Below are 12514 nucleotides of genomic sequence, written 5' to 3'. Positions count from 1 at the left end.
ATCGGGTGGCCATGATGCCTTACTAGGGGCCAATCTTGGTCTGTGTATAAGTGAGACGATTAATTGGTGTTAATCGCGGTACTATACACTACCGGTATGATGAGGAGCCTATGGGTCACACACATAGAAGATAATTTAAGATTTAGGAAGAAAGAAGGGCGTTTTCGTCTTTTTGGGTGAAAAGGTATTTTGGTAATTTCACAGTGCAATTAAATTTGCTGAGGTCGTAGCCTTTATTTAATTTGTTAGAAAAATTAAATAAGTGAAATTCCGTTTAAATATATGTTCGCATATATTTAAATAAATTATCATTATTGTTAAATGTTAATATATATATTAAATATATATTAATTGATTTTAATTGAAATAATGATGAATTAAATTAAAATATCTAATTGGGAGTGTTTGGCAAATTTGGGGTGTTTGGGTTGGAGCCCAAGCCCATTCCATATGGGAATAGGGCAACTAAAATAACACTATAAAAGAAAAGGTTTTAGTTGAAAGAAAGAAGTGTGTTATTTCATTATTTGGTTTTTCATTGAAAAGAGAAAACCTCCAGCCTCAAAATACTCTCCCACGCCAATTTTTGGTTTTTGTCAAAATCAAATACCTTTTGTTTTTCTTCTTGATTTCTTAAGGCCAAGGAGGATCTAGCAAATCCCTCCTTGGTTCTTGTTGATTGTCTTCATGTGGACCTCTACGGTTCGATTCTACACTTGGATCGGTAGCAAACACGTTCAGAGACAATATTAGTGGAGCCTCCAAACGTGGGTATGGTTTCTTAAACCTTGAACTGATTTTTCTGCAGATTTGATTATTTTATATAAACTGTTATTTTTGTACCCCGATCTTGGTTCTAAGGAGCGATCCATAGAGTTTATGTTTTTGTTTTCTACTGCATGTTTTTGTTTTCCGCTGCGTAACTGGGTCATTTACTAACAGTTCTCACTATCAAGATTTGAAACACTTGATACCCTCGTCATGATTCTACCATTATAAGGACATATATCAATACATATTGCAATAATAATGATTAACGCGATATAGAATAATATGCCTTTTATTATTGATTAATGAACATTATTACAAAGAGTCAATTCTACAATAATTGATTGGCTCTAGGGCATCTACTCTAACAGAATGATTCATGTAGATAATGACCTTGGCACCTAGCAAATAAGAGCAAAATTTTTCAAATGCATAAACAACTACCAAAAGCTCTTTCTCAGTGGTAGTGTAATTCAATTGTGCATAAGTCAATGTTCTACTAGCATACTGTATCACATGCAAAACTTTATTCTTTCCTTGCCCTAAGATTACCCCTATCGCAAAATCACTATCATCACACATTAATTCAAATGGAAGTTCCCAATTGGGAACCGCAATAATAGGTGCAGATGCTAATAATTGCTTAAGAGTTTGAAAAGCATCCATGCAATCATCATTGAAATCAAAGGGTGCATCTTTAACTAACAAATTGTAAAGGGGTTTAGAAATCTTAGAAAAGTCCTTGATGAATCTTCTGTAGAACCCTACGTGTCCCAAGAAACTCTAGATAGATTTGACATTTGTTGGAGGTGGCAACTTTCAATCACTTCAGTTTTGGCTCGATCCACTTCAGTTCCCTTCCTTGAAATCCAATGTCCAAGAACTATGCCCTCTTGAGCCATAAAATGACACTTCTCCCAATTTAACACTAGGTTAGTGTCTTGACATCGCTACAAAACAAGAGAAAGGTTAGAAAGACAATCGTCAAAAGAAGAGCCAAAAACAGAGAAATCGTCCATGACCACTTCAAGAAACCATTCCACCATATCACTAAATATGGGCATCATGCATTGCTGAACGGTGGCCGATGCATTACACAACCCAAAGGGCATCCTCCTATACACAAATGTACTATATGGACAAGTAAACATTGCCTTTTCTTAGTCTTTAAAAGCAATGGGAATCTGGTTATACCCTGAGTACCCATCTAGGAAACAGTAATAGACATGTCCCACTAGTCTTTCCAACATCTGATCAATGAATGGTAGCAGAAAATGATCCTTCCTTGTTGCTTCATTTAGTTTCCTATAATCAATACACACCCTCTAGCCCGTGACTATTCTAGTTGGGACCAGTTCATTGCTCTCATTTTTCATCACTATGATGTTGCCTTTCTTTGGAACCACTTGTATAAGACTCATCCAAGGACTGTTTGAAATAGGATAGATGATTCTCGTATCTAAGAGTTTTACCATCTCTTTTCTTACAACTTCCTTCATAGAAGGGTTCAATCATCATTGTGGTTGTACTCTTAGCTTGATATCATCTTCCATAAGGATCTTGTGCATGCAAAAAGATGGAGAAAGGCCCTTTATATCTGAAATAGTCCATCCAATTGCAGACTTGTGCTCTCTTAACACCCAAAATAATTTTTCTTCCTCCAATTTACTCAAGTTCGCATTGATAATCACTGGAAAAGAATTAGATTCACCAACATACACATACTTGAGATGAGACAGTAAGGGCTTCAATTCAAGCTTGGGAGCTTCTTCCAACTTTGCATTATCCTTCTCTTTACTCACGTCCAAGTCTTCAAATTTTGGATCCTGGATGGTGCTCATCGGTTGAAGTGCTTCCAAATACCTAGCACACTCATTCTTCCTTGATAGTTTTGGATTGGGAGATGCATGGTTCAAGAGGTAGTTGAGGATTGATCTCTTCAAATGAGTCTTTTACTACTCTATCAACCACATCAACCCCGAAACTTGACTCTACTTTCGATGGAAATTTCATGGCCTCAAACACATTAAAAGTTATTGTTTCATCTTAGACCCTGAAAATCAATTTTCCTCCTAGACATCAATTAAAGTTCTTCCCGTAGAAAGGAATGGTCTTCCTAAAATGAGCGGTATCTCTTTGTCTTCCTCCATATCCAATACAATAAAATCCGCAGGAAAAATGAATTTATCCACCTTGACTAGCACATTTTCAATAATACGCCATGGATGTTTGATCGATCTATCTGCAAGCTACAAGGAAAACATTGTAGGCTTCACTTCATCGATCCCCAATTTCCTGGAAACAGAAAAATGCATTAGATTTATGCTAGCACCTAAGTCACACAAAACTCTATCCAATGTAACATCTCCTATAACACAAGGGATGATGAAACTCCTTGGATCTTTGAGCTTTGGTGGAAACTTATTGTACAAAATGGTGTTGCATTCCTCTGTAAGCATCACTGTTTCTTCCTCTTCCAGCTTCCTCTTATTTAAAAGAATTTCCTTCAGGAACTTAACATAACTCGACATCTGCTGCAATGCATCTGCAAAAGGAATGTTCATATGCATTTTTTTTGAAAACATCAAGAAATTTACTAAAATGCTTATCTTGAATTTGCTTCCTTAATCTCTGAAGGAAATGAACTAGAGGAGTGTGGTGTGCCAACTCTAGTGGTATTTTAGGAATTGACAATTTTTCCTTCCTTGGCTTCAACATCTTTTCCTTCTTTGGATCTTTTTTTCTTGGGCTTGTTGGCTTCTCTTCAACAATGAGCTCTTCATTGACCTCTTCCTCGATTCTTCCTTCTTCTCTGGCGGGTTCTCATCCTTCCCTTTTGATTCAACTTCTTCTAAGACTATTCCACCTCTTAAAGTTATGGCATTAGCTTGTTCACATGGATTTTTCACTGTGTTACTTGGTAAGGAACCTTGAGCTCTCGCATTCATTTTTTTTCTAAATTTGACCCAATTGCACCTCCAAGTTTCAAATAGATGCTCCTTGATTTATGAAATTTGACCTCGTCTCATTCATAAAACCGGTGGTTTCTTGCATGAATTTCCTAAACATATCTTCCAATTTTGAAAATTTTTGTTCAACCAGTTGAAAATTCACCCCAAGTTGATGGTTTGGGCCTGTCCTTTGATTTAATTGATTGTTTCGATTGCTCTAGGACAAGTTTGGGTGATTTCTCAAACCTAGATTGAAGGTGTAGGAGAATGGATTGCTCTATTGTCTCTGATTCCCAGCCAAATAGTTGATTTGCTCTGATGATGAGGAGGATGAGGCAAAGGTGTTCCCTACTTGGCAATCAATGCTTGCATGGTTACTTGCACAAAAATCACATGTTACTTGAGGTGTTTGAATGGAATTAACATGCATACCTCCTATTTGTTTCTGAAGCGTGGTAAGTTGGGCTGAAATGGTTATGTTGTGTAAGCATTAACTTCATGAATAACCCTTCGGCACTATTCTCTCATCCGGTCTTTGGTAGTTGTTACTCGCTAAAACTTCTAGTAACTATTGAGCTTCCACCGGTGTCTTGTTTTGTAAAGCTCTCATAGTTACTGCATCTACCATTGTTTGAACATGTGGTAGCAAGCCTAAATAGAACGTTTGGACTTGCATCCAAATAGGCAAACAATGGTGTGGACACTTCCTCAACATTTCCTTGAATCTCTCCCATGCTTCATATAATAATTCATGGTTGCCTTGTACAAATGAGGTAATGTCCTTTCTTATCTTTGTCGAAAGAGCTGGTGGGTAATACTTGTAAAGGAACTTCTATGCTAGATCATTCCATGTCGTGATGGTTCTAGCGGGTAATGACATTATGTTAGAGTAGTTTCCCTAGAGCCAATCAACTATTGTAGAATTGACTCTTCGTAATAATGTTCATTGATCAATAAAAGGCATTTTATTCTATATCGTGTAAATCATCATTGTATGTTTTGATATATGTCTTTTATTGTAGAACCTACGAAGACGCTATATTGGATCTAGATTCCATTAAATGGCTTGAAGCCATGAAATCTGAGATGGACTCCATGTACCAGAACCAAGTATGGTCTCTGGTGGAACCACCTGAAGGGGTAAAGCCCATAGGGTGTAAATGGGTTTTCAAGAAAAAGACTGAAATGGATGGCAAGGTGCATACTTATAAAGCATGACTGGTTGCCAAAGGTTTCAAACAAATTCATGGTATTGACTATGAAGAAACCTTTTCGCTGTTTGCCATGATTAAATCCATCTGGATTATGCTTGCAATTACTGCATATCATGACTATGAGATTTGGCAAATGGATGTCAAAATAACTTTCCTGAATGGAAACCTTGAAGAGGATGTGTATATGACACAACCAGATGGTTTCATTCTTGATGGGCAAGCTGATAGGGTACGCAAGTTGCAGAGATCCATTTATGGACTCAAGCAAGCTTCAAGGAGCTGGAACATTCATTTCGATGAAGCCGTAAAAGAATTCAGTTTTATCAAGAATGAAGATGAGCCCTATGTTTACAAGAAAGTGAGTGGGAACGCAGTAGCATTCCTAGTGTTATATGTCAATGACATACTTCTGATTAAAAATGATATACCAAACTTGCAGTCAGTAAAGACTTGGTTATCCAAGTGCTTCTCCATGAAGGACTTAGGGGAAGCAGTTTACATCCTTGGAATAAAGATCTATCGTGATAGATCGTGTAGCTTGCTTGGCTTAAGTTAGAGTGCATATATTGACAAAGTACTAAAAAGATTCAGTATGGAAGAATCTAAGAAGAGATTTCTTCCGATGTCACATGGTGTTTATCTCTCTAAGGAATTGTGTCCTAGAACACAAGATGAGAGAGATAGGATGAAGAGGATTCCATATGCATCAGCAATTGGATCCATCATGTATGCCGTGCTATGTACTTAGATTGATGTCTCATGTGTTATGAGCACTTGCAGTAGATACCAATCGGACCCAGGTGAGCGTCACTGGATGGATATCAAGAACATTCTTAAGTACCTGAAGAAGACTAAGGATATGTTCTTGGTTTATAGAGGGGAAGATGAGCAGCTCACTGTAAGAGGATACAGTGATGCTAGTTTCAAACGGACAAAGATGATTATCGATCGTAATTAGGGTTTGTATTTTGTCTCAATGGGGGTGCAGTGAGCTAGAAGAGCTCCAAGAACAGCACTGTAACAGACTCTACAATGGAGGCTGAGTATATTACATTAGCAGATGCAGCCAAGGAGGTAGTCTGGTTTAGGAAGTTCGCCACTGAACTTGTTGTGGTTCCCATGATTGTTAATCCAATAGACATCTATTGTGACAACAATGGAGCAATCGCCCAAGCCAGGGAACCACGGTCTCATCAGAAGTCCAGACACATGCTCAGATGATTCCATCTCATCAGAGAAATAGTTGAGAGGAAAGATGTGCAGATCAGTATAGTGCATACTGACGACAATCTCGCAGATCCATTAATAAAGCCTTTGTCGTAGCAAAAGCATGAAAGGCACTTGAGATCATTTGGTATTAAATACATAAATGATTGGCTGTAGTGTAAGTGGGAGATTGTTAGAGTAGATGCCCTAGAGCCAATCAATTATTGTAGAATTGACTCTTTGTAATAATGTTCATTGATCAATAAAAGGCATTTTATTCTATATCATGTAAATCATCATTGTATGTATTGATATATGTCCTTAGAATGGTAGAACCGTGATGAGGGTATCAAGTGTTTCAAATCTTGATAGTGAGAACCCTATGAGCACATAAGGTGGCCATTCTGGAAATGTCCGTAGCCCTAATATTATTCTAAAGTAAGGGCACAAATAATACGGTAAGGCTATCATATTGTTGAACGACCCTGTCAAAAGGCAGTGACTGATCTCACTTGTCAAGGTTGTTTGGTGACAACCTGGTGCAACACATAGGTGCTTGCTATATGCAAGTTCACTGGACTGACCCACTAGAGGATTCCATATGGATGGTAACCCCAGTGTCTATAGGACAAATCCTCCAACGAATGGTGGTGCATGTGATCCTTACACTTGAGATCACTGGAGCACCTTGTGCACCAATTGGTGTAGTTTGACACTAGCCTAACATAGTTCTATTCAGAGCTGTCAATACAGTAGTGATTGGCTGCATCAAGGAGTGTATCAAGACTATGGTGGATTGACAGAGGATTCATCACTCCCGAGTACAGGAGATGTTATCTCACAGCGCAATTCAGTAAATGGCAATGACACTAAAACTGTGGCCACAGTGGGATTGAGTTGTTGCTTAATCTAGTTTATAATTTAGGTCATTGGTCCAGTAACTGAATACATAATATCGAGAGTAACTGATGTTGACACTATTTCTATTGTCAGTAAATGATCCATATATGTAGCGGAAACAAAAAAATATAATACAAGGATCGTTCACATGAGCCAAGATCAAGGGTATAATTTTACAATTTATATCATAATAGAAATCTGCAGAAAAATTAATCAAGAGTATAGAAAAACATACGCATGTTTGGAGGCTCCTCCAAAATAGTCTTTGTACGTATTTGCTACCGACCCAAGCACAGGATCAAACTTATGAAGTCCACACGAAGACAATCACAAAGAACCAAAGAGGGATTTGCTAGATCCTCTTTAGCTTTAAGATTAAGAAGAAGAAAAATCAATGAAATTGATTTTTAGGCAAAATGAATATGTCGTCGGAGAGTGTTTAAGGGGCTGCTGTGTTTGTTCTTTTTCAAAGAAAATGAACTAATGAGTAACTCTTATCTTTTACAAATAATCATTTTCTTTTATAGTAAAACTTTAATGCCATATTCCCATATGGAATAGCCTTGGGCTCCAACCCAAACACCCCATGTTACCAAACACTCCCAAATTAGACATTTTATTTATTTCATCATTATCTCAATTAAACTCAATTAATATATATATATATATATTTAATCTATATATTAACATTTAACAATAATGATGATTTAATTAAATATATGCGAACACATATTTAAACGTAATTTCACTTATTTAATTTTTCTAATAAATTAAATAAAGGCTACGACCTCAGCAAATTTAATTGCACTGTGAAATTACCAAAATACCCTTTCGCCTAAAAAGACGAAAACGCCCTTCTTTCTTCTTGGCTCTTAAATTATCTTCTATGTGTGTGACCCATAGGCTCCTCATCATACCGGTAGTGTATAGTATCGCGATTAACACCAATTAATCGTCTCACTAATACACAGACCAAGATTGGCCCCTAGCAAGGCATCATGGCCACCCGATAGATTCGGATTCAGCAAAGTAGCTACCTGTCAACGATATGGTTACCGTACAATACGATCCTTTCATCATACGTTATCTCGACGAGACGAAGGCATAGAAATAGTGTCAACCTTCGGTTACTCTCGATATTATATATTCAGTTTCTGGACCAATGACCCGTATTATAATCTGGATAGAGCAACAACTCAATCCCACTGTGGCCACAGTTTTAGTGTCATTGCCATATACTGAATTGCGCCGTGAGATAACTTCTCCCGTACCCGGGAGTGATGAATCCTTTGTCAATCCACCATAGTCTTGATACACTCCTTGATATAGCCAATCACCACCGTACTGACAGCTCTGAATAGAACTGCGTTAGGCTAGTGTCAAACTGTACCAATCGGTGCACAAGGCGCTCCGGTGATCTCAAGTCTAAGGATCACATGCACCACCATTCGTTAGAGGATTTGTTCCATAGACACTGGGGTTACCATCCATATGGAATCCTCTGGTGGGTCAGTCCAGTGAACTTGCTGCGGTATATCCGCCTACAACAAGCACCCATGTGTTGCACCAGGTTGTCACCAAACAACCTTGACAAGTGAGATCAGTCACTGCCTTTCGACAGGGTCGTTCAACACTATGATAGCCTTACCGTATTATCTGTGCCCTTACTTCAGAATAATACTAGGGCTACGGACGTTTCTAGAATGGCCACCATATGTGCTCATAGGGTTCTCACTATCAAGATTTGAAACACTTGATACCCTCGTCACGGTTCTACCATTCTAAGGACGTATATCAATACATATTGCAATAATAATGATTTACGCGATATAGAATAAAATGCCTTTTATTGATTAATGAACATTATTACAAAGAGTCAATTCCACAATAATTAATTGGTTCTAGGGCACCTACTCCAACATCTATGCCTTAGTCTCGTTGAGATAACGTATGATGAAAGGATTAGATTGTACGGTAACCATATCGTTGACAGGTAGTTGCTTCACTGAATCTGAATCTATCGGGTGGCCATGATGCCTTGCTAGGGGCCAATCTTGGTCTATGTGGAGTGAGACGATTAATTGGTGTTAATTGCGATACTACACACTGCTAGTATCATAAGAGCCTATGGGTCACACACATAGAAGATAATTTAAGAATCAGTTTATAAGAAGGGTGTTTTTGTTTTTTTAGGCAAAAGGTATTTTGGTAATCTCACAGTACAATTAAATTTGCTGAGGTCATAGCATTTATTTAATTTGTTAATAAAATTAAATAAGTGAAATTATATTTAAATATGTGTTCGCATATATTTAAATGAATTATTGTTATTGTTAAATGTTAATATATGAAATATATATTAATTGAGTTTAATTGAAATAACAATAATGATAAAATATCTAATTGGGCTTGTTTGGATATAGGGGCTGTTTGGGTTGGTGCCCAAGCCTATTCCATGATGGAATAGGCAAAGTGTGTACTATATAAGTGCAACACTTTGTGAGAAATAATAATTAATTCATTCAATCATTTCAAGAGAAATTCTAGCCCCCTTTTTCCTTTCTTCCATGCCACTTCATCTTTGATTGAATCAAAGTTTCATTTGATTTTTGTTCTTGGTTCTTAAGGCTAAAGAGGATCTAGCAAATCCCTCTTTAGTTCGTTGGGGATTATCTTCGTGTAGACTACTGCTGGTTCGATCTTATTCTTGGGTTGGTCCATTCCGAGAAAGTTGGAGGAGCCTCCAAACGTGGGTATAGTTTCTTAACCTTGAGCTGATTTTTCTGCAGATTCTAATATGTTGTATAAACTGTAAATTTGTGCCCTGATCTTGGTTCAAAGGAACGATCTATGATGTTTATGTTTTTGTTTTCGCTGCCATAACTTAATCGTTTCCTAATAGATTAGCCATCATTTTGCCTTATCTCTTAATGAGAATAGAGATAGTTGTAACCTAATATCATCATCTGTCACCCCGTTGTGCTTGAATGTGTCATAGATATCCAAGAAGCTAGCTATGTTAATATTAGGATCTTCTTTTGGATCACCCCCAAGCTGTATTGATTGTTGAATCATCTGGATTATAGCTGACATTATCTCAAAGTTATTCACCTCAACAGGCAGTCTCGTTATGCTCGAACTACACCCATCAACTTGTGGAAGTGAAAACTCCCTCAAGGTTATATTTTCAGCCATCTCAATGATTCTTGCCTCTCTTTCTCTTCTCTCTCTGATGAGTCTTATTGTGGTTCTTTCAATCTCTGGATCAATAGGAAGCACAGGAAGATTTCTTGCTTTTCGCATAAACTAACAAGGAAAGAAAAAGAGCGTGAAATCACAAGCAAACAAAAATTAAACTAGAATAATTAAAACTATAAATTAAACTTCAATTTAGCAAAACTAGAAAACTTCAATATTAACACAAAATCAATCCTCGACAACAGAGCCAAAAACTTGATGCATGCTTTCACAAACATGGATGTGTAGTAAAGTGCACTAGTCATGAAAAGTAATAAAATGATGAATAAAGTATCGTTCCCACAAGGATTGAGTGCTAAGTATCGATTTTCATAATTTTATAACTAATTGAAGAACACAAAAATGTTGAATTTACAGGAGCTGAAAACTCAATTAAAACAAAATAAAAAAGACAACTAAATTAACACAATAAAAGCAATTCAACAACAAATTTCAATTCAAGAAGAGAGGTTAGGGTTTTGATTTCATCAAGTTACTCCAATTCAACCTAATATTCCTATTATCTTCAACTTCACATGCACGGATTACAAATCGGACTCCCTAGGTTGTAAAATATACATTCTCAGGCTATAATTCACTACTTATCCTTATTAAACTTCCGCACCCAACAAATTGAAATTTAATAGTTCAAAGTCCCTTAAGCATGTGGAATCCTATAAAGATTTCATAGATCGCATTTGTCTATCTCTAGTTTTTGCTCAATCTATGGTGTTTATCTCAAGAAGCTAACACATGAATCACTTCTCAGTCTCATCATGGTCAACATTCATTTGAATCGGAAAAAAAAAAAAAAATCAACAGTCAAATGCATTAAGAACAAGGATAAACACTTAATCCATGCAATAGAACCCAAAAACAACAATTACTATAGATTAAATCATTGTAAACAAAGATCCATCAAAACCCTAACCCAAAAATGAGTTAGTTCATGTTCAAAATGGAAATATACATCAAATACATAACAAAATCAGAGTTCAACATCATAAAAGAAGAAAGGGAAAAGAAAACTTCTCTAATTTGGAGACCCAAATTCTTCCAATCTTCTTCTACTTTCCCTATTTCCTAAAATGTCGACCTCTTCCTCAAAATGAGATAACTTTTTTCCTAAATAGTAGCCAAAAAGACCCAATACTATAAAAGAAAAACGTAGTGTTTTAAAAAAGAAAAAAAAACTTAAAATTGCAGTTTTCACCACAGCATCGACTTGAGTTTGATTGACCCTTGATTCCACAAGCTAGCTTGCTGCGACGAAGAGAAAACCTTGCCGTAGTGAACTTTTGATCTTCTTTGCTGAATTTATGAGATTGCCCTCTGCTTGTTTCTTCATTTGAATCTTTGATCTTCTTGGTCTTTAATAGGAACAAACTCCAAGGGTGCTTCCAATCAACATTAGAATCTCCCTGATTTTCTGAATTGCACTCAATCTTGGATCCAAAAACTCATTTTTGCTTTGTTTTGCTCTAATTGCACGTTTTGGCCTGAAACATAAAATATGCAAAATTAAGTAACAATTCAGGCACAAAACTCGTAAGAAGTATCCAAAAATCCTACAAAAATCATATAGAAAATAGTATAATCTAGGATTATCAATATTTTTAGACCGAATGATAGGTGCATTATTTTACTTGAATTTTGTTTAGGTACTTGAAAGAAACTCCAAATATTGGTTAATGGTATCCTAGAGAATCTTCTTTTAGTCTTATAGGATATTTGGATGTTGATTTTGGAGGTTGTAGGATTGATAGAAAAAGCACTAATGGAACATGTCAATTCTTAGGAAGCATGCTAGTGTCATGGTTTTCAAAGAAACAAATTCATTTGTACTTCTACCATGGAAGCTAAATATATGTTAGCAGCGAGTTGTTGTGCACAACTTCTATGAATGAAAAAACAACTTGAAGATTTTGGTTTTAAAATGCATAACATACCAATTCATTGTGATAACACAAGTGCTATCAATTTGTCCAAAATTCATGTACATCATTCTAGGAGAAAACATATAGACATTACACATTAGGCATCACTTCCTACATGATCATGTTAGCAAAGGTGACCTTACACTTGAATTTGTTGATACTAATCACCAACTTGCTGACATTTTTACCAAGCCTTTTGATAAGGAAAGATTTTAGACAATTCGAAGAGAGCTAAGAATGATTGATGCTGGTCAGGTATGACTCATTGTTTTTTAAATGAATTTTGCCATGTCAATATGAA

The 12514-nt window shown here is 36.5% G+C and overlaps 1 non-coding gene across 1 annotated transcript; it reads left to right on the top strand.

Annotated features, from left to right (window-relative positions):
- The first annotated feature begins 4405 nt into the window (after positions 1 to 4405).
- LOC116146520 lies at positions 4406 to 4512 on the top strand. The gene has a single exon (XR_004130518.1). It is a non-coding gene; the product is annotated as a small nucleolar RNA R71 (small nucleolar RNA).
- Positions 4513 to 12514: the final 8002 nt, after the last annotated feature.

This window comes from Pistacia vera, unplaced genomic scaffold, assembly GCF_008641045.1.
Source record: "Pistacia vera cultivar Batoury unplaced genomic scaffold, PisVer_v2 Contig478, whole genome shotgun sequence".
Lineage (NCBI taxonomy): Eukaryota > Viridiplantae > Streptophyta > Magnoliopsida > Sapindales > Anacardiaceae > Pistacia > Pistacia vera.
This window is presented reverse-complemented; position numbering and strand designations above follow the sequence as displayed.